General features: G+C 38.3%; 1 long non-coding RNA gene across 1 annotated transcript in view; it reads left to right on the plus strand.

The window, feature by feature from the left end:
* Positions 1-22,572, plus strand: part of LOC138737484 (uncharacterized) — a 66,014-nt gene that overhangs the window by 29,075 nt on the left and 14,367 nt on the right. The window contains exon 2 of the long non-coding RNA XR_011340964.1: positions 7,557-7,647. This is a non-coding gene — a long non-coding RNA (uncharacterized lncRNA). The remainder of the gene's footprint in view (positions 1-7,556; positions 7,648-22,572) is intronic.

Below are 22,572 nucleotides of genomic sequence, written 5' to 3' on the forward strand. Positions count from 1 at the left end.
TTGTCAGAGTACATGCATGACATCACATACAACCTTGAGATTCTTTTTTTTTATTGTGGGTGAGGCAGGATTACCATTAATTGGTAGTCCAAAAAAAACTGTATACAGTGTACACATGCAGGCAAATAAAGAACTGTAAACTGATAATGAATGTAAACAAACTGACTGCAATACAGAGAGAATTTTTAAAAATCTATAACAAAAGTCCTTAAATGAGTCTCTGAACGAGTTGTCGTTGAGACTGATGGTCCAGGGGTAGCACCTGTTCCTGAACCTGATGGGGCGGGTCTTGTGGCACCTATATCTCTTTCCTGATGGCAGCAGTGAGAACAGGGTGGTGTGAATCCTTGATGATTGCTGCTGTTGTCCGACGGCAGTGTTCTCTGTAGATGTTCTCGATAGTGGGGAGAGTTTTGCCTGTGTTGTCCTGGGCTGCGTCCACTACCTTTTGTCGGGCTTTACACTCAGGTGTATTGGTGTTCTTATACCAGACTGTGATGCAGCTAAGTCATCATACTTTTCACCACTCATTTGTAGAAATTTCCAAGGGTTTCTGGTGTCATACCAAACCTCCGCAAACTTCCGAGGAAGTAGAGGCACTGACGTGCTTTCTTCATGATGCCATTGGTGTGTTGGGTCCAGGAAAGATCCTCTGAGATAGTGACTCCCAAGAACTTAAATTTGCTCACCCTGTTCACCTCTGATCCCACAATGATCACTGAATTGCATATCTCTGGCTTTCCCTTCCTGACGTCAACAATCATTCATTTTGGTGACATTACGTGCAAGGTTGTTGTTGGTGCACCATTCGACCAAGTTTTCATTCTCCCTCCTGTGTGCTGAATCATTGCCTTTCTTTATACAACCCTCTACCGTGATATCGTTGGCAAAGTTGTAGGTGATGTTATTGTTGTACTGAGCCACATAGTTGTAGGTGTAAAGTGAGTAGAGCAAGGGGCTAAGAATGGAGTCCTGTTGTGCTCCAGTATTGATTGGAAATTGTGGAGGAGATGTTTAATTCCTAGGTGTTCACAACTCTGAAGACCTATCCTGTGACCATTATGTTAATACACTCATGAAGAGGGCATGCCAGCAGCTATATTTCATTAGGAGTTTGAAGAAATTTGGTATTACGCCAGAAACTCTTGCAAACTTCTACAGGGGTATTGTGGAGAGCATTCTGACTAGTTATTTCACAGGAAAGAAAAAAGGCTACAGAAGGTTGTAAAGCCCATCTTGGACATCAGTATTCACTCCATTAGGGACATCTTTGAGTGGGAGTGTTTCAAGGCAGCAGCCTCCCACCCAGGCCATGCCCTTTTCTCACTGCTACCATCAGGAAGGAGGAACAGAATCCTGAAGACAAACACCAACTTTGCAAAAACAGCTTCTTCTCCTCTGCCATCAGATTACTGAACAGACAATGAACCTCAGGCACACACTTTTTCTCTTTTTGTATGGTTTTCATAATCTTGAATTGCAAAATTTTAATTTATAGCAATTTTGCACCATTCCACTGTCACTAAACAACAAATTTTGTGACATGTTCATGACAAAAAAACCTAATTCTGATTCTAAATTTACTGTCCTTCTCACATAATAATATGACAACTGTTGTATATAGACTAGGGAAAAAAAAGGAAGCCATTGACTACATAGAAAGAGAAAACAATGTAGAATTATTGTGGTGTGCTGTGGTGCAGAAACAGACACAAAACACAGGAAAGACTGTACTTCAGGCTTTAATCCATTTAAACTCTGTGCACTAGTTGTAGTATTTCGATGGCTTCCCATGTGTGACTGGCTCGGGAGGGGCGGGCTCAAGTCTATCTACAGGTCAGTGATTGACAGCTGGCCAGGTGGAGTTGGCCTCCCAGGTTGTCTACCTGCTGGTACAGAGGTCGCCCCCTGCAGTAGACTGGTGGGCACTCGGCCCAATGCTGTGGTTGTATCACCACAATTATGTTTATTGGTCACATTACATATGGTTCACCAGCACTTTTACCTTTTGCCTGTTGTGCCACTTGTAGTTTGAAGTGATCAACATTACAAAGCTTTATTTGAAAGATTCAAATATGCAGGATCTGTTATGCTGAGAAACTCCCTGCAAAACAGAGAATAATGTGCTTATCCAGTTTGAAACAAAGAACATGATTAACATGTAACTATCTATGATTGTTCTAGTGGACGGATGGACAATTGGTTCATTCAATTTGCCCTTTACTCAGATCTGAGTCATTGGGTCCCTCTTCTTACCTTGTTATATTGATGGAGCCAGATACCTAAATTTCCTTGTCTCTTGTGACTCTGCCACCCAGCCCATTTTTAATGGTTCCTAGCCCATAGATGATTCTACTGTTCACAACCATCTAAATACTATTGACAGCCCAGCCACTGATTGTTCTTCATCTTTCTTTTGTCAATGGTCTTGATCAAAAAGACTGTCATGCAGATCACCATTCTGAGGTTGACTGACATCTTAAATTCCATCAGAACTGAGCTGCCAAGTCCTTTGGGTCAGGTTGGAATATATACTTATTTAATATCAAGCATCCCACCTGCTCCATGGTTTTCCTGTCGTCGTGGTTTATTAGCGTGCAGAGTATTTATTTCTGATTCATGTTTTTACCAGAAGCATTCACATTGATCACAGAGAAGTTCAGAGGCTGGTGTGTTTTGGTTTATATGCTTCAACCACCTCCATGACTAAACTTTTTCTATTAATGGTGTCTTAACCCTAACAAGAATCAGATAAAATGAATAACCTTTGGAAGTCCTCTAACTTAATTTTTCCATTGTTTAGTCTCTCACAGTACATGCTCAAAATAGAGAAAGCAAAAACAGTTTGGCATTCAGCTTTAAATCATTCTCATATTCTTTTGTTTTTTTGTAAATTTAGACATACAGCACGGTAGCAGGCCTTCTGTCATCGAAACTTAGCCGTCCAAATACCCTAATTAATCTACAAGTCCATAAGTTTTGAAGAGTGGGCGGAAACCAGAGCACCTGGAGGAAACCCACACAGATACAGGGAGACCATACAAACTCCTTAGAGACAGTGCCGAATTTGAACCTTGGTCTGTTGCGCTAACAATGGTGCCCAAATTTGTAATTTTATAATTTTCTAACTGCCCAATGTGATATTCTCAAGTTCATGCAATATTTCAAAAAACTGAAGTTCTGGATCAAATGTTTGCTTTAAAGAGTTAACACTTGCTTTATTTCGCTGCCAATACTGATAATTTCTGCAGCTATGAAAGTAACTTCTTTTTTTCTGGAATTAGTTTTGTTAAATTGCTGAAATAGCCTGCTTGAGTTTGCTATTTTCTTGCTAATTTAGCCTATTTAATACAACAGTTCACAATTAATATGATAAACACTCAATAGATGAAAAGAATTAGTATGTTAACATTCTCTTAATCATCCATAGTCAAGTAACTTTTTTTTCAAGTGCTGATGAGAACTAGTTGAGTGGAGTTATTGTGGTTGACAATGTGCCAGAACTAAATTAACATACACACCAGGGTACAGGGCTGTTGCTGTACTCTTGCATGGAAACTTTCTCCATTAATTTCAATTTCGCTCCCTCAAACTAATGTGCTCAGTCTTTCCTCACTATCTGATTATTTCACCAGAAAATACAGTTAAAATAAAATATATCAAGATGAACAGATGTAACCACATTGCCAGAAGATGTCAAAGTTGAGCCTTTTATTTAAATAATTGGCATTATCATCCGGGAAAGAGAAGGAGTCTAGTGTAATAAAAAGTGTAGAAGATAATGCTGGGAGTTGAGCAGGTGTATCTGAAAATGAGGTGTCATCCTATTGCTGTGCCAACGCAAGTCAACATGTGTGCGAAACAATCCCATAAACAGCAGATCAAGCAAATGTTCTGGAAGCTTATGATGTGGTAATGAAAAAAACTGTATGAGGAATGGATGCCAAGAACATTACTCTCCACGGTGATGGAAAAGTACAGCACGTGTCCATGGCATGTGTGAGTTAGGGTTAGGGTTAAGATTACGGTAGAGAATGTGGAGTCACCTCCTTCTTCTCAGAAGCAACTCTGGAGGGGTTTCAAGTGTCAATCTCATCCTCAAATGAGTATTTTTGCTTTAAATTTCCTTTTTAAACTCATATACTTCAAACAATTTGATGGGCACTTTTGTGCAATTAATGTTCACTTCATCATGTTTCTTTGTTCATATTTTTCATTTGTCTGACTCTCAATCCGGGATGTTGAAATTAGGAAAATCAGTTCTTTTAACACAAAGGAACATTCAAGCTGGTTTCCCCACGGGACAGCGTCAGACCATCTGCCTCGCAATCTTTGGCTGTATTCGTTTTAACAAAATGTTTCTTTCTCAACCTAGAAATGTCACAGAGCGAGCCAAATGTGACATTCAAATGAAGTTCTGCACTCATTTTCAAAAAGATGCAATCCAGTGGAAAGTCTGACAATGCTGACTTCGAAGTCTGCACACCATTTCTGCAAACTAAATGTAAAACCCTTTAAAATAAAATCATATTTAATAATTAGTATGGTGCAAATGTGCACATTTAGTCTTTGAGATCTGCTGTACTGTACAATTGAGAAAGAGTGAATACATGGAAAAGCAAGTCAGTTCAACTGAAAACCCTATGTATTTTCACTGTGATAAAGCATGAACAGGACAAGACAGCTTTGGCATATTGAAACTTTTCTTTTCATATAAAATATTGACAAAATTATATTTTCAAAACTAAGAAAATTGAAACCTGAAAAATGTAATCTTTTGGAACCCATTCTCAGCTTTGCAAATCAAAGATGCGATGCCACTAATATTTCTATCCATGAGAAGGATATGAACTGATGTTTAATGTCTGGTTGACAGATGGCACAACTTACTATCTTAGAATGAAAACAACATTTGTATGATTGAGAGTATGCCTGTAATAAAAGAGGCTACTGCAGGAAAGTCAACACTGTGTTGAGAGAAGTGTAATGTTCCTAACTATTCTTTGGAAGACAGACGGAGTGTTTGATTCATTTTTTAATCAGGTGCAACAGGGTTTATATATTTTTTTTAAATAATTTGGTTGAACTTTGTACCTAATAAATGTGACTCTCTCAAATTTTTGAAAATTGGCAACATATTAATAGTAAAATTTTATTTTCCCAGTTTGATTTCACCTTAAACTAGTGTGTTAAAAGTTTTCTCCTCATTACCATGGTATAAGTCGAAGTTAGGTTTTGGGTTTGGGAATATGCATGTGGACCTTGTTGCCAAATGTTGGCAACATCAGCATCAACTCAGTTACAAATTTAGCTCACATTCAATATATGTTCACATATTATTCATTTCACTTAAAGAGGACTTCAAAGGTAGAAAATTAAAAAAAAATTACATTGGTGTTCTAAAGCTGAAAATTTAGGCAATCATGCTACATTATTCAATTTTTTAACCCTAAGCCATGGCTAAATAAAGATGGAAAACACCAGTGACATTATTCACTTTGATGAGTAGAAAATTACAGTGGAAATGTCTCACTGTCTGCTCCCTGTCCTGGATCATCCAGTGTGCTCTTTGGTGCATTTACTGTTGGGGGTGCTGACAGTGGTCTTGACAAGTGCCACAACTCCCATTTCCCAATTGTCTTAGTGTTCTGCCCTATCACATGTTTGTGAATGCTTTTGAAAAGTTTGAACAGGTTGAACATTATACTCACGACCTATTAAAACTGACAAAACCACTATATCCACACAGATTCACACAAACATACGCACATACCTATCCTTAGAAGCATTTATACTGATGCAATTTTTATTCAATTGCACACCTACTCAATGGAACTGATTTTATCCCACCCCCCCCACCCCCCACACATCGTCATTGAACCTGTTGTTATTTTGTCGGTCAAGTGGACAGATTTCTCTGCCTGAGAGGGGTATCTCTGGATTTTGGTGCTGGTCTTTATAGTTACTTGGGTGCTTTGTACCCCACACAGTGTCTTAAAAATGTACTAAAAATTCAGAACAAGAAAATGGTTTGGTTTGTTGGCAGTCGTTTTTATTCTGATATCCATTGTGATTTCTATACCAAGAAAAACAGAATGGTTTCAAGTAATTGTGGAAAAAAAATTCAAGTTGATTTAATTCACATAGGAGGATGATTGTTTTGTAGACAAGCTAAACTTTGACTCTTCATGTCACTGTATTTATATATCTGCCAGTGTTAATTATGGTACCCAGCTCACGAAAAATCATGATGTCTTTCAACATACTGTGAGCCAGAATAAAAATGGGAGCCCATGCATGTAAAGTCACCAAAGGTTATTGGGATAAGCATTTAATGGTGCATTTTTTTCATGCAAAACACTAAATTGATGATTTGTAAATGTAATAGAGACTTTGCAAATCATACATATTTGACATGTTTTAAGAATTTGGGTGTTGGAATGTAAATTGAACATACTTTTTAATATCAGCTATCTCCACTTAAATGTTAATAAATTCAGTGGCCATAGCCTTCAATTCTCGTGCATAGGTCACAGCAAGCTGAATATCATTGAAAATCATGCTTGAGTTGGAGGTCCACCATGACAACTTATGTTAGAAAATAATTAGTAAGTTTCAAAATAAACCTCATAACATTTTCAAGAAATTTCAGTGACCTGGAAATGATGAATAAAAAATTTACTTCACAAACTCTATCGGGAGTGCCTTGGCTGGTTGAATCACAGTGTTGTACGGTTGCTGCAGAGAAATGGATCGGAGATCAATCCACAGGATCATAAGAACGGCAGAGAGGATCATTGCAGTGTCCCTACCCGTCTTCCCACACCCTTCCCTCCCGCCATTGATGTGATCTATCAGGATCGCTGTCTGAAGAGGGTACGCAAAATCATTGAGGACCCCTTCCACCTTACAGCATCTTTCAGCTACTTCCATTGGGAAAGAGTTACAGGAGTATCAGAGCCAGTACCACCAGGCTGAGAAACAGCTTCTTTGTCATCTGCAATCAGATGACAATACACTTGACTTGACTTGAAGATTTATGCCTGTGAACCAGTATAAGCGTACAACTAATCTTCATCTGATGGTGTATAGATCTCCAATTGCACCCTGAAACCACTTATGTGACAAAAGTCACCTCTCAGTTGGAATGTATGAAGATCTGTGTTGGCTCCAATCACTGGGAAACTGCCAGCTTTATTTTATCGGCATTCCTGTAAAAAGGTTAACAAGATCATGAGGATAACACCCTCATAATAACAAGGAATTTTAAGGATTTGTACAATCTGAAACAAAGGTTCCAACGTGACTGGATTCTATAGCTTCATTTTACCCACCCCAATCTTATTCCCCTAAATTCCCTCTGCGGATTGGTTCAGTTTTTCATGGAGTTACGTTACTTCAGTGAATGGTAATGAATAAGAATATCTCAGCTGGGTGAGGCCGATAATGCTTCAGTTTCTCAGTTGCTTAAGTTTCTCAGATGAACTCCACAAGAGGGCTAGTGCTGTTTTTATAATCCTATAGGACTATGATTAACTCTCTTTCCTATCATTTAGGTTGTGATCAAAAGACATTTCTGCTTGCACAAAAACAGAAATGCTGGAAGAACTCAGCCAGTCAAGTAGCAACTGAAGAAAGAGAAACCAGGTAATGTTTCAGGCGAATGATCCTTTAGCAGAAAATCTGATTGAGTTCTGATGAAGTCTCTGACATGAAATGTTGACTTTACACACTTTAAATAGACAAACAATTGATAGAGTCATTAATAATATCAGCTCATACACAATAAAGGAGCAAACTCAGGACATATGGCTGAAGATTTTCAAGCTTTCATTCTTACCACATAATCAAAGCTTCTTCTCATTTGAAGTGAATTCCACCAACATGTGAGTTTTCCTTCAAGTCAAGCACCATCCTGACTTGGAAATATCTTGACATTCCTTCATCTCTACTGGGTGAAAATCCTTGAACTCTCCAAACAACAGCCCTGTGGATTGCAATGATTAAAGAAACTGGATCTCCACCAAGTTCTCAAGAACAATTGATCATCAGACTAAAAGGTGGCCTTGTCAATGATGCCAACATCCTGAAAAATGAACAACATATCCTGCCTTTGCTCAGTCTTTGTTAATGTAGCTAGACCCATAGATCATCACAGTACCTTGGTTTACTGGCATGTATTTACCTCATCTTTGCCTCTCCAAGAATAATCACTCTTTGACATAAATCACCAGATAATAGTTACCAAATCTTAAAGAGATCAAATAGCATTTAGAAGTAGTTGTACTTACAGCAACTTGAAACTTTATTAAGCTCTGTGGAATGCCAAAGCAATAAAAGGCACTGGTGCTCAAAATTAAACTGACCCTTGCAAAATGTTCCCTTACATCCTGTTGCAGTGATACAGAATTGTTGATCCATCCTCCCTCTCTCTGCTGGCTTCAGGCTAACTGCATTCTTACAAGCTTCTGAATTTTGTTAAAATATGGTTCAGTAGGAGCATGGGATGATCATTCTGCTCACTTCGATCTCTCGGTCTGATCTGATGCATACCTTAACTGTTTATCTGTTTTGATTCTCTGACCTTCAAATAACTTTGTTAAACCAAAATTTTTTAATAACAGAAAAAATAGCATTATTCCAATAAGGCGAACTGTGTTCCCATCAGTGTTTAATGATACAAATATAACCAAATAAACATTCAGTAAATATCCAACCAAATCCTTATAATTCAGTGGAAGTCTTGACCCATTGATCAGTTCTAAATACACTAAATGATCTGTGAGACAGTTCCTCATCCAAGGACAATGGCAGACATCCATCAACTACTTGCCCTGCAAGGATCTATATCAGGCAATCTTGGTTGTGCATGCTCTGCAGCTTGGAGAACTGAGGAACAACAACAAAACAATGCAATAAATAATCCTTTATGGACAACAGCACATTGTATATGTCATAATCATATTTTTTTAAAAGAAAGTGCTTTATCGTATAGTACTGGAAATGACATGTGCACTAATACCACTTGATCCGATTCCAAGTCTTCCTGTGTTAATTCAATCCACTTATTGGATAGTTATATATGTCACATTTTGAACTGTTGTATTTCCTTTAGATTTTAGCATCATTAAACTTAACACCATCAATCCAATACTGCAACAAATTTAAATTGCCCTCCTAATTTCAAGTCACAATCTCATTTTTTTTCTGTTTCATTGTTAGTCATGAGAAAACATATTGTACACAGGAACGATTAGGATGCAAGGTCTGATAGTTTGTGAGATCCCAACTTCTCACCTCTCACTTTCTCAATTTTATAAATATTTTTTGTTTCTCTGTCTCATGCACTTTAATTTTCTTACATCTTTAATCATTTTCATATGTAGTCTCATACTTAACCTAGGTAATCTATAGCTGCTAGTTATGGGTATGTACTTGAATTTTTATTTTGGACACTTACAGAGTAATTTTAACCTGCCAAAAGGGAAACTATTATCAATGCTAGTTGTTACTGACAAAATTGTTTATGTTAGAATTATGTCCTACTGACAATTTGAATTTCAGACGGACCACAATTTGGCATCAATATGTCAACCTTGTTTTTTTAAATTTCATATATATTGCTCAATGGATACATAGCTCATTGGAATTGGATTTGGTCTTTGCAATAATTATTTGGGACAGGATTGTCATCAATAAGAAATTAGGAATCTGTCAGTCCATTCAATATATTTCAACCTACATTTCTGTCCTTGTACCAGTCCAACAATTCGGTTTCCATTTTTTAAAATGTGCGCCAAATTTTTTGTTACCATTAATGAGTTTATTTCACTGACCATTGATGGTTGATGGATCTGCAGTTTTATTATCCTTTTTAACCCCGCCCCCCCCCACCTCCCTGCTTATCTTTTTCATCTTCCTGCCCTACGTACACAATTTATGCTTGCTTCTGCTCCAATGCATCATTAATTAGCTTGGGTCATGAACAATTCAAAGTCTTTTCTGCAATATTTTCAATTTGACTACTGGCATCAAATAGTTAATAGAGAACAGAAGCACTTCAAATGGAGAAAGAAACATCACCCTTTTGTGAAAATTTTACTGCCAAAAAAATAGTTTTTTTGAATTTCACCAAACAGTAGCATCAGCGTCATTTTAGGTTCAGCAGAGTTTTCATTGCCAGATGCTATCGGTTGAACAAAGACCTAGAGTCACCCTTTGAGATTGCAACAGTGTTACCTATAGCTGTGAAGGTTACTGCTGCCATAAATGTCTACGTTAGTGGCTGCTTCCAGGCTGTTAAGCTCCAGGGAGTGATTATGCAGGCATCTCACAGTCAGCTATGACCAACTGCATACAGGAGGTCACTGATGCTTTACTGATGAGGGATTCCCAATACATACATTTTCCTAAAGCAGGATGTTAGCGAGTTGGTAACGATTCAAGGCTATGTTGCCATTTTCTGAGAAAACATAATATTGTCTGCTTTAGAAAATTAATGTGGAATGACTTTTCCTATATTCAAAATAAAGCATTCGATTAAAATTAATGCACATGTCGATACTAACATGAAGAAACCACTGTATATTATTGCACAAGCCACAAAAACTCACTGGACTGTTTGGATAGCAAGATTCAGCACAGCTCTACAGCTTCTCAATGAAGCACAGGTGAAGGTCTAATCTTAAGGATACTTGAAGTGTTTACTTCATTTTTACTGCTATTGGATGAAAAATTTATGATCCATTTGGAAAGGCCAAGTGTATAGGGAGCTGTTGGAGTGGTTTCTTTCTTCTATTGCAGAATATCATCACCAAGAACCTTCAAGATCAAATTGAATTGCATGTTGCTTGTTCAGTATGATGTGACTTGACATGTCCTCTTTTTTCCTCCTACATTCGTTCAGACGTGTAATTAACAGAAGGAAATGCAACCTATCTCTCCTTCAGGCCAATCAAACATTTTTCCAGCAATTCATCAAATTAATGCTTTATCCATTGACATACTTTTTGGTACATCAAATGAATTTAGTCACTCCATTTGAAATAATCAGGACAGGATACAGATTCTGTTTCCAAAAGTAATATTAGAGCAAGGATGCTCATGTTTCTTTGCTTTTGCATAATTATCATTAAAATCTTCTCATTTGATGCCAAAACACACATTAAACTCAAGAAGCATCTTTTGAAAATAAGATTGAAAATTTCTGAAACAAGACGAATTTGCAAATTTAAGAAGCTGAAATGTGTTGTCCTATGGAAATGAAACATGATACATTATGGAGGACAAGATGTTTGTTGTCTTGAGGCAAATAAGGGTGATAAACCCCAAGGTCTAACAAGATATTTCTTCAGACCTTGAGAGAGGCCAGTGCAGAAATTTCAGAGCCCCCCCCCCCCCCCCTTAAGGATATGTAAAATGTCATTAGCTATGTGAGAACTGCAAGAAGATTGGAGGAATGCTATTGTTGTTCCATTATTTTGGAAAGGCTCAAGGAATAATCCAAGAAATTATAGGCCAGTGTGCCTGACATCAGTAATCGTAAATTACAAGATTGAGAAGGAATCAGTTGCGGATGTCCTGGAAAAGGAATCTATCTCTGAAAACCAGCAAGAACCCTCCTGAGTGGTAACCATTTGCCTGTTAAGCACCAAAGACTGGTGAACTTTGTTAATGCTAACTTCTGTGCACAGAACAAGAATTGCCTGCAACCAGTGAGATTGGACTGTGATCCAAAGACCTTTTCAATCTTAAATTTACATTACACACACCTGTGCTAGTGTTAGAGGGGGGATTGAGTCATTAGGTAGGTTAGTTAAGTAGGTAAAGTAATAAGTTAAAGTGTAATTCTGTCTTCTTGTTCAATTATAATTAAAAACTACTTTTGTTTAAGCAACCCTGTGCTGTGGTGCATATCCATTGCTGCTGGTTTCTGGGGTCCTCTGGACTCCGTAACAGTGTGAGAAGGTAACTGGAGGAAATGGATTTTGGGTAAAAGGTGAGATGTTTAAAGGGAACATGATGGGGAATTTCTTCACTCTGAATGTGGTGAGAGTATGGAATGAGCTGACAGTAGAAGTCGTGGATGTGAATTTAATTACAATATTTAAGAAAAATTTGGATGGGAGGTATGTGGAGGGCTATGTTCTGGGTGCAGGTTGATGGAAGTAAATGGAAAAATAGTTCAGCCCAGACTCAATGGGCAGAGGGGCCTGTTTCTGTGCTATAATGTTCATGTTTCTCTGGTCCTATATTATGAGATGAAAAAAATTGAGGTTCTGGAACATATTATGTAATGCTGCATTTTTATCATTCTAGCTAATATTGCCTTAGATGGCTTTATATTTCAATGCTAAATGCACCAATGTATCTTCGGTTGGGAGCACCATTCCAATTCAATAATGACTGCAACCGTAACATCAAACCCTTCATAACTGACCATAATTTTCACCATGAAGTAGCTAATGCAAAAACCCACTGGGAAGCAGAAATTTATGAAGGGCTTCAGATCACTGAAGATAAATGTGTCTAATAAACAAAGGTGAAATTTGAACTCAGCGATGAAAGTCTATTTAGAGCACTACAAAAAGATCTGTCTATTCCATAATTAAAAGTTTTAGTCATAAATAATGCTGCTGACAAGGCCAATAAAGGAAATGTCTTGTCCATTGTCTATTTCAAACCTCATGTTGTCATGTACTATATGCATCTTAATTTCCATTATAATATGCAGTGATGTTCAGGGTTTGATGTGATTGTGTGAGATGGTGTGATTGTCACAGGACTCCAAATTTACTGTGCAATAAGGTCATGAACATTCTTTTCACCTTGGATGTTTTGCCGGTTTACTTTTGCTGAAGTCTGAATCTTCTTGGATTATTTCAGAATTAATAGCAAATGTAATCAATAAATCCCTGATTGAAATCCTAACTATTCTTCTTTTTTTTCTTTCTTCTTTGGCTTGGCTTCGTGGACGAAGATTTATGGAGGGGTATGTCCATGACTGATGCAGGCTCATTGGTGACTGACAAGTCGGATACGGGACAGGCAGGCACGGTTGCAGCAGTTGCAAGGGAAAATTGTTTGGTTGGGGTTGGGTGTTGGGTTTTTCCTCCTTTGTCTTTTGTCAGTGAGGTGGGCTCTGCAGTCTTCTTCAAAGGAGGTTGCTGCCCGCCAAGATGCACGGTTGGAGGTGATATCAGCCCACTGGCGGTGGTCAATGTGGCAGGCACCAAGAGATTTCTTTAAGCAGTCCTTGTACCTCTTCTTTGGTGCACCTCTGTCTCGGTGGCCAGTGGAGAGCTCGCCATATAACACGATCTTGGGAAGGCGATGGTCCTCCATTCTGGAGACGTGACCCTCCCAGCGCAGTTGGGTCTTCAGCAGCGTGGATTCGATGCTTGTGGACTCTGCCAGCTCGAGTATTTAGATGTTGGTGATGAAGTCATTCCAATGAATGTTGAGGATGGAGCGGAGACAGCACTGATGGAAGCGTTCTAGGAGCCGTAGGTGATGCCGGTAGAGGACCCATGATTCAGAGCTGAACAGGAGCATGTGTATGACAACGGCTCTGCACACGCTGATCTTTATGTGTTTCTTCAGGTAATTGTTTTTCCAGACTCTTTTGTGTAGTCTTCCAAAGGTGCTATTTGCCTTGGCGAGTCTTTTGTCTATCTCTTTGTCGATCCTTGCATCAGATAAAATGGTGCAGCTGAGGTAGGTAAACTGGTTGACTGTTTTGAGTTCAGTGTGCCCGATGGAGATGTGGGGGGGCTGGTAGTCATGATGGGGAGCTGGCTGATGGAGGACCTCAGTTTTCTTCAGGCTGACATCCAGGCCAAACATTTTGGCAGTTTCCGTAAAACAGGACGTCATGCGCTGGAGAGCTGGCTCTGAATGGGCAACTAAAGTGGCATCGTCTGCAAAGAGTAGTTCACTGGCAAGTTGCTCTTGTGTCTTGGTGTGAGCTTGCAGGCGCCTCAGATTGAAGAGACTGCCATCCGTGCGGTACCGGATGTAAACAGCATCTTCATTGTTGAGGTCCTTCATGGCTTGTTTCAGCATCATGCTGAAGAAGATAGTAAAGAGGGTTGGTGCAAGGACGCAGCCTTGCTTCACACCGTTGTCAATAGAGAAGGGTTCGGAGAGCTCATTGCTGTATCTGACCCGACCTTGTTGGTTTTCGTGCAGTTGGATAACCATGTTGAGGAACTTGTGGGGGGCATCTGAGGTGCTCTAGTATTTGCCAAAGCTCTTTCCTGCTCACGGTGTCAAAGGCTTTGGTGAGGTCAACAAAGGTGATGTAGAGTCCTTTGTTTTGTTCTCTGATTGTCACCTTTGCTGTGCACATAAGTCTATTTCTTTTCCCAATTTACCACACTTACAGCATATACCAAAAGAACAAACTAGATTGTCAAGTTGTATAGTGCTCTGAGATGTTTTGTGGTAGTGAAACACATATCATATAAATATTCAAGTATGCTGAAGTGAAAAGGAATTGTTCGTAATCATAGAAAACGGGCAGGTAACTTCTATAATCTAACGCTGTATAATGAGTTTGTTTACTGGAGCTTCATTGGCCGCTTACTCAGCTCTCCTCAAGTGATAGTTCTGCAAAATATTGATGCATATTCTTCTTCAATGATGAAGAGAAATTACTTGGGCGTCTTTTAAGGAGAAAAGGAGGTAAGCGACTGAGAAAATAGTTCATACATTGGCAGGACATGGAAGATGGAAACAGATCCAAACAACCAAAGAATTTAAATAAAGCTTGACATGCTGAAACAGAACAGAATGAAAAGAACCAAAGCCATGTAACAGGTTGTCAGCCAGTTGATGTCATCTCCAAAACTGTAACAATAACGGACAAATATGGTTCAGTACTCCTATCTTTTCAGCAATTTGGCACCATTTGTGTTCCTAAAACCATGCCAAATCACTAAATCTGTTTGATATTATCCATATTAGGTTTAACTTCCCATTCATTTAAAAAGGAAACTGAATTTCATGCACTTTGCTTTGTAAGAACAGCCATCAACATATCAAAGACATGCTTCAGATTGCAGACTTCTGTTATCTTTTCTTTTGGGACAGGATATAAATAAGAAAATCAGCAATTTAAGTTCTGTCTATTCCAATCATTCCAGGACATCTGAATCAATCCAAGTCATTATTTGGTTTTAAACTGAGTAAATATTCAGTGGTCAGGATATAAAAAAATATGTTGTATGATTTAAAGTTCTTTGAAACCGAGATTTGTATGTTTTGTGTAGTTTGGCTCCAAAGGTACTGTAGATCCCAAGAGCATGTTTTCACTTTGTTATCCAACTTTTCAAACAAAGCACTTCATTTATAAATGAAATCCACACATATGAACTCAAACCACCCACAGATGTAAGTAGATTTGAGCAAACACAACCAACTTAATTCTTTTACTTTCACAGTCAGAAATTTAAATCTGAAGAGAATTAACTTGCACAAAATCTGAATTACACAGGGGAGTTCATATATGCAATGTTCATTAAAATAGATCATTCATATTCAACATGATCTTTAGGATAGCACAATATTTGAGGATTATAAATAAATAAAGAGCCTCTATACTTTAGGTCCACATGTAGTCGTTGTGGAGGGAGAGAAAATAGTTTGTCAAATTACTCACTGCTGCTATGTGAACTACACAGAAATGACCTCTGGAAGACTCGCCCACTCAGAGGGGTGTATTGCTATATGTTGAATAAGATTGCTTCTGGGTATGAATTGAAGCCCTGGAACTGAGACATGAAGCCAATTTTGAAGATACATATTCACGTTGTTTTTTTGGGAAACATATCGAAGTTACTCCTAGCCTAAAAGTTCGAGTCATAATGTCAAAATAATTTAATTTTAAAGCCAACACTGACCAATTTAATTTTCGCCAAATAAATCCAAACTCAAACTCTCTATCTAACTCATTTCAGTCATCTTCACATCCTCCCAATACTTTTAGGATCCTCCTTCCATATTTTCCACTATCACTATTTATTTCTTTAGACAGTCAGCTGCTTGGTTAAGGTTCTCCTTTTTTTGGCTCTCTGAAAATAATCCTCCTCAATAATTGCTTCTAAATTGAGCTTTTCTTGATGCTACCGGTCATAAAAGCCAGAAGCGTGAAATTGATTTCTTTTAACAAGACCCCTCTTCCTCAAAAGCAAATGATCAAGTAGTGGTTTTGAAGATTAATGTTATGCTCTCATGTCTTTCCATAGAGATGTGGAGTACTCAAAAATATCATCCTAGCTCTATATAGAAAAATAAGAAGCAGCTTCATGCATTGATGGACAAATCTTTGCTTCTTTTGGTAAATACACTGGACAATAATTTTTTTCAAAAGGTTTGCTTCCTGAAAAAAACCTGAGGATTATGATGGATAACACCAAGCTGAACACAAAGATAATTTCAGATTTGCTGTATCACATAGGAAGTTTGAGAAACATTAAATTAACTTTTATTGAATTTAGAATGTTTAATGTACCTCTGAGCCATGGTCTCAGGTTGACTGCACATGTTGCACAACAAATGTAAGGAGCCCAGTGTTGGGCTTGGTCACCAATTCTACAACCAAAGAGGAGCTCATAGGCTTTCTTGATGAGTGCAGTCATGCTGCGTTTTTGAGCCTGAAGCGTATACTCACCACAAATGTAACAGAATATATTGCAGCTGTTGTGATATTGATGAGATATTTCTAATGTATTGAATCTTCCTGAAGACAATAAATGCTAATGTTAAGTACTATTGCCTGAAGAACATGTGCATCAAAATGTATTCATTTCATATGAATGTAATGCACAGTATTTGAATATGTGAACTGCTTTATAGCCTGTCTACATCTATCCTGACTAAGCCATGCCCAGGCTTAAGACAATATTTGCAGAGCACCTGCACTAAGTGCATGTCCAGTCCTGCTTGGACTGACTAAAGCAGCTTGCTTTGTGGACAATATACTAGTAGTCCTAAAATATAACAGGAAATCCCAAAAACTGTTTATTTTAAATAAAAGATAAATGATAAAAAAAATGTTAACATGATTTTCGTGACCAGCAGCCCAAAATCTGTAAAATACATCAAACGTGTTCTGGAAGCAAAATTTTCATTGTCCAGTGATAGCAGAAGCAGAAAAGAGTCAGGAAGAACAATCTGAAGGGAAAAAAAAAAGGAGAAAAAAAATTATGTTAAAAAAAGCCAACAAAGCAGTTTTGAATCGTCATGAATGTCATTAACATATGGTATGACACAAACAATTCCCCCAGATAACCAAATTAATGCCTCGACATCCAATTTATTGACATTTTATGGTGTTATACAACTTAAAATCAATTATTTCCACAGTGATATGGAGTAATAACCAGTTTTGGATCATTTTGTATCATTCCAGGAGTTTATCTAGTTAATTCAGGCATCATTCAGTCTTGAGAGGCCTGAATATAATTTTTGAGTTATGGTGCACACGATTAGATAATTTCCATATAACTTTTCTTCCATAGGATTGATTGGCAACTTGAATGACATTTAGAAACATAGAAAATAGGTGTAGGAGTAGGCCATTTGGCACTTCAAGCCAATACCGCCATTCATTATGATCATGGCTGATCACTACCCAGTTCCTGCCTTCTCCCCATACCCATTAATCCCCTTTACCACAAGAGCCAAATCTAACCTCTTCTTAAATATTGATAAGGAACCGGCCTCAACTACTTCCTCTGGCAAACAATTCCACAGATTTACCACTCTCTGAGAGAAGAAAATTTTTTCTCATCCCCAACCATTTCCACACTTGGGGACTGCCAGGACAATATAGCCTTCCCATCAACGGAAAGAAGTTTAAAGATGAAAATAAATAATAATGGTCAAGGCAACATTCTGCCCCAGTGAATTTTCATTCTTTTGTCTCTCCTGAATTGCATTCCCTACCCTTATCTTTCCAATCTCATTCCCACGCAAGATGATGATGCCGGCTTTGGTGTGCTCCAAACTTGCGACTGATGTAGTCCAAGTGCCCTCTAATGCCCTGATTTGCCATTCTGACCCTACCACCATCATCACCATCCAAACTCTCTGTCCAATTCCATATGCCCCCCACCATTTCCTTCCAACTGCCCAAACTACAAGCTTGAACCCTGCCTCCTCACCTACTCTCAGCCAGAAATCCTGCCAGTTCTGTCAGTACCGCTGAAGTTTTCAGCTAAGGTCTGTCCCATTGCTGAAACAGTCATTGCAACTTCACTGCAGCATCCAACTAGTTTACCCAACTCAGAGTCTCTAGAATTTCTAGACTAATGTCTTTTTAAGTGTTGAATACACACTGGAGGCAGAGGCAAAATTCTCAGTTCCTCTTTGAAATTGTGCCCTGGGATCTTTTACATCTTCCAGAGAAAACAGATTTATTAATCATCCAAAAGGCAGCAATACAACGATAACAAACTTCCTCAGTGTCAGCCTCGATCACTCCACCATAAGTTTCTATAATTCCATCTAATATTTCATTATAAAGAGAAAGCTCTCTCCTATCTCTGAACCCTTTCTCATGTTATCACCTTGTTTCTATATTGCACAAAGTTAAATGTTGCACTGCATTTCAGTTGTAATCGAATTGGACTGTCAAACAGTTCAAGTACAAACTCTTTCACCTCATAGACTCTATTGGCAAATAAAGGTAGTATCTCATGTGACCTTTAAAAAATATTTTTATTGATGTTTATATTATAAATACTTAAACAGTACAGTCATATATTGTGCTCTAAGATTCAAAAGAAAAAAATATTGCAAAAAAGCATTTCATGATAAAAAAAATATCTAGAGCATAATCATATTGAAGAATAGAATTAACCACACAAAAAAATCCAAGAGAAAAAAAAAGATTTTTTTCACTAAAAACCCCCTCCCACTAAGCAAGGTTAAAAGTTAACAAGTAGGAATCAAGTGACAGCTACTTGGAACTGGATAGCACAGCACCAAAGCTTCAGAACAATCCTATTTCTTAAGATTACGATAATAGTCCATGAAAGGGCCCCATGTCTTTTGGCAGTTAATATTTGAATCTTTAATGGCAGATCTATTCTTTTTCTAAACTTAAACAAGACATTTAACCATTGAGTAGGGGGAGTATTATCTTTCCATTTAATCAAAATTGCACGTCTGGGCATCAATGAAGTAAAGGATAAAATTTGGTTTTGAGTTGGAGTCATCATCTTGAAATGAACCACATAGAACAATTAAAGAGCAAGATTTTATTTTAAATTTGAGAATCACCAATATTGTTTGAAAGATATTTTTCCAAAATTATTGCAAGTCTACAAATCTCTGGTGAGACCACACTTAAGAGTATAGTGTTTATTTCTGGTCATCTTATTACAGGAAGGAAGTGGGAGCTATGGAGAGGAGGCAGAGGAGAATTACCAGGATGTTACCTGGATTGGAAGTCTTATTAAATAAGGTTAGCAGTGCCGGGACTTTTCGCTTTGGAGCATAGAAGGATGCAAGGAGACTTAATAGAGGTCTGCACAATTATGAGACAGCCGGCACCTTTTCCCCAGGGCAGGAATGGCAAACACCGGAGGACATATGTGCAAAGTGAAGGGAAGGAGAGGGGAGACATCAGGGGCATGTTTTTTTACACAGGGAGTTGTAGGTGCCTGGAATACCTTGTCAGGAATGGTGGTGGAGCCTGAAACATTAGGCGTATTTAGGAGACTTCTTAGACAGTCACATGGATGGAAGAAAAATAGAGGGTTATGAGGTAGAGAGAGTTTAGTACTTTTTTTTAAAGGAACATATGGGTCAGCACAACTTTGAGGGCCGAAGGGCCTGTACTATGCTGTAGTGTTCTAAAACAACTTGGATTTGTATAGAACTACTCACAGGTTTGATTCGAACCAAAGCATTTCACAGCCAATAAAACACTAATTAAGTGGTTATTGCTATAATGTAGGAAATGCAGCAGGGAGTTGGTGGACAACAATCTGCCACAGATGGAAAATCTAATTTTATTACATTGGTTGGAGGATAAATATTGCCTGGAATATTGGAAATAATTTGCTTTCTTCAAAGTTATGCTGGAAAAACAAGAATGGTTTGGGGATATAATTTGAAAGGCATCATCTTCTTCATCCTTCAGTACAGCAGTGAAGTATCCAACTAATCTTTTGTACCCAAGCCTCTTGAGTGAAATTTGAACATGCAAATAATCATCTTAATTATCTATTGGATTTTCATTTATTAGCTTTCAATCCTCAGTCTCTGGCGGAGTATGGAGAAGCTTCATATAAACTCAAGGAACAATATACCACCTCTTTTGGTTATGAATATTATAGTGTTTCATACTGAACAATCTTCGATAAAGATTCTGCTTTTTTCATTGATTTTGGGTTTTTTTTTCATTTCTCCTGTTCCCTTTATAAATTCCTTCTTGTCTTTTAACATTTCTGACTTGTAATTCATGTGTTGCACATATCATTTTGTGAACAATAATTATTGCTTTACTGCTATCACCCTTTTGAGAATTTTGTTATGTGTTGATCCATGAGGAAGCAATAGTTACGGAAAATTCCAGAATCTGCTTATTTGGAAGAAGGCCACAGTAAGAAAGAGGCCATGCTTTGTAAGATTGTTCACTAATAAAGTATCTTTGTTGATTGCTTGAATGACTGATTATTTTCCAGTATTTTAAAGGATGAATGAGACAGATACTGAGACATGGTGTCAAAAGTTCTGGTTACTCAGTGGTTCTCAACCTTTTTCTTTCCACTCACATACCACTTTAAGTATTCCCTATGTCTTAGGTGCTCTGTGATTAGTAAGGGATTGCTTAAGGTTGTATGTGGGTGGAGAGAAAAAGTTTGAAAACCACTGTTTTAATCGTACCTAGTTGACTCGTTATGTGTATGGTTTTATAACTCCAAAGGAAATGGGCCAATGACAATTTTTCTCAAGCAAAATCTTTGGCTTGGCTTCACGGACGAAGATTTATGGAGGGGTAATGTCCACGTCAGCTGCAGGCTCGTTTGTGGCTGACAAATCCGATGCGGGACAGGCAGACACGGTTGCAGTGGTTGCAAGGGAAAATTTGTGGGTTGGGGTTGGGTGTTGGGTTTTTCCGCCTTTGTCTTTTAACAGTGAGGTGGGCTCTGCGGTCTTCTTCAAGGGAGGTTGCTGCCCGCCGAACTGTGATGCGCCAAGATGCACGGTTGGAGGCGAGATCAGCCCACTGGCGGTGGTCAATGTGGCAGGCACCAAGAGATTTCTTTAGGCAGTCCTTGTACCTCTTCTTTGGTGCACCTCTGTTTCGGTGGCCAGTGGAGAGCTCGCCATATAACAGTAACAATTGGGTCTAGAGCAGTGATTCTCAACCTTCCCTTCCCACTCACATCCCACCTGAAGCAATCCCTTACTAATCACAGAGCACTGATGGCATAGGGATGACTTAAAGTGGTATGGGAGTAGGAAGAAAAAGGTTGAGAACCATTGGGTTACATTAAACAATGACATTTAGATACTGAATCCCAATTGAGGTGATGCATAGATATGTTTCCTGAGGGAATGATTTTGTAATTCATTTCAAAAAGTTGACAAGAGAACAAATAAAGTCCACCATGCTACTTGGCTTGAATTTTATTGTATCACCTGGTCACAATAGTTTGCTACATAAGAGATGCAGGAGAATGTACTTGATCCACATTGAAATGGGAATGTGAAGATTCTTTTCAGAGCTACGATTTTGAGCAGATCATGGCAGTTTGGCAGACTGAATGACTTGAATGTCAGAGATCAGATTTCAGGTGGAATCTGAGAACCCATTTTGAGGGAATGGCTGCTACACAATGATAGTTACCTCTAGAAAAGTGCCAAAGCTTTGATGCTGTCCAAAGCCAGACTTTAGACAGAAATGTCGGACGGTCTTTGGAAGTGTATGTTTGAAATGAAGCATAAAATAAGAAGCAGAACAGGAGAAAAAGCATGGTCAAGATAGCTAGGAGTTTGTAAATCAAAAGGACACACATGGGAGGCTGAAAAACATACAGGTAAGGTGAGAATGTGAGTAGAATGGAATAAAAATATTTTCTATAGTTAGTGCCGTGAAGAAGACACTGAAAGCCCATGGAATAGATGAGATAAGCTGTGTTGGGAGAGAGAGGATGAAATTTAGATTTCCTGCTATCAAATGAGGTCAATTCTGAAATAGAAAATGTTAAAAATGCATTACATCAAAATATGGGTGTAAAGATATAACCATATAGCCATATGACAATTATAGCACAGAAACAAGCCAGTTTGGCCCTCCAAGTCCATGCCGAACACCTTCTCCCACCTAGTCCAATTGACCCACACCCAGCCCATAACCTTCCATACAGCTCTCATTTGTAGACCTATCCAACTTTTCCTTAAATATTAAAATTAAGCCCATATCTACTACTTTAAGTGGAACCACATTCCACACTCCCACCTCCCTCATGTTTCCCCTATATTTTTCCCTCTTCAAACTCAATTCACGTCCTCTTGTTTGAATTCCCTCCACTCTCAATGGAAAAAAAAGCCTAT

Source organism: Narcine bancroftii, chromosome 6 (assembly GCF_036971445.1).
Source record: "Narcine bancroftii isolate sNarBan1 chromosome 6, sNarBan1.hap1, whole genome shotgun sequence".
In the NCBI taxonomy this organism is placed as follows: domain Eukaryota; kingdom Metazoa; phylum Chordata; class Chondrichthyes; order Torpediniformes; family Narcinidae; genus Narcine; species Narcine bancroftii.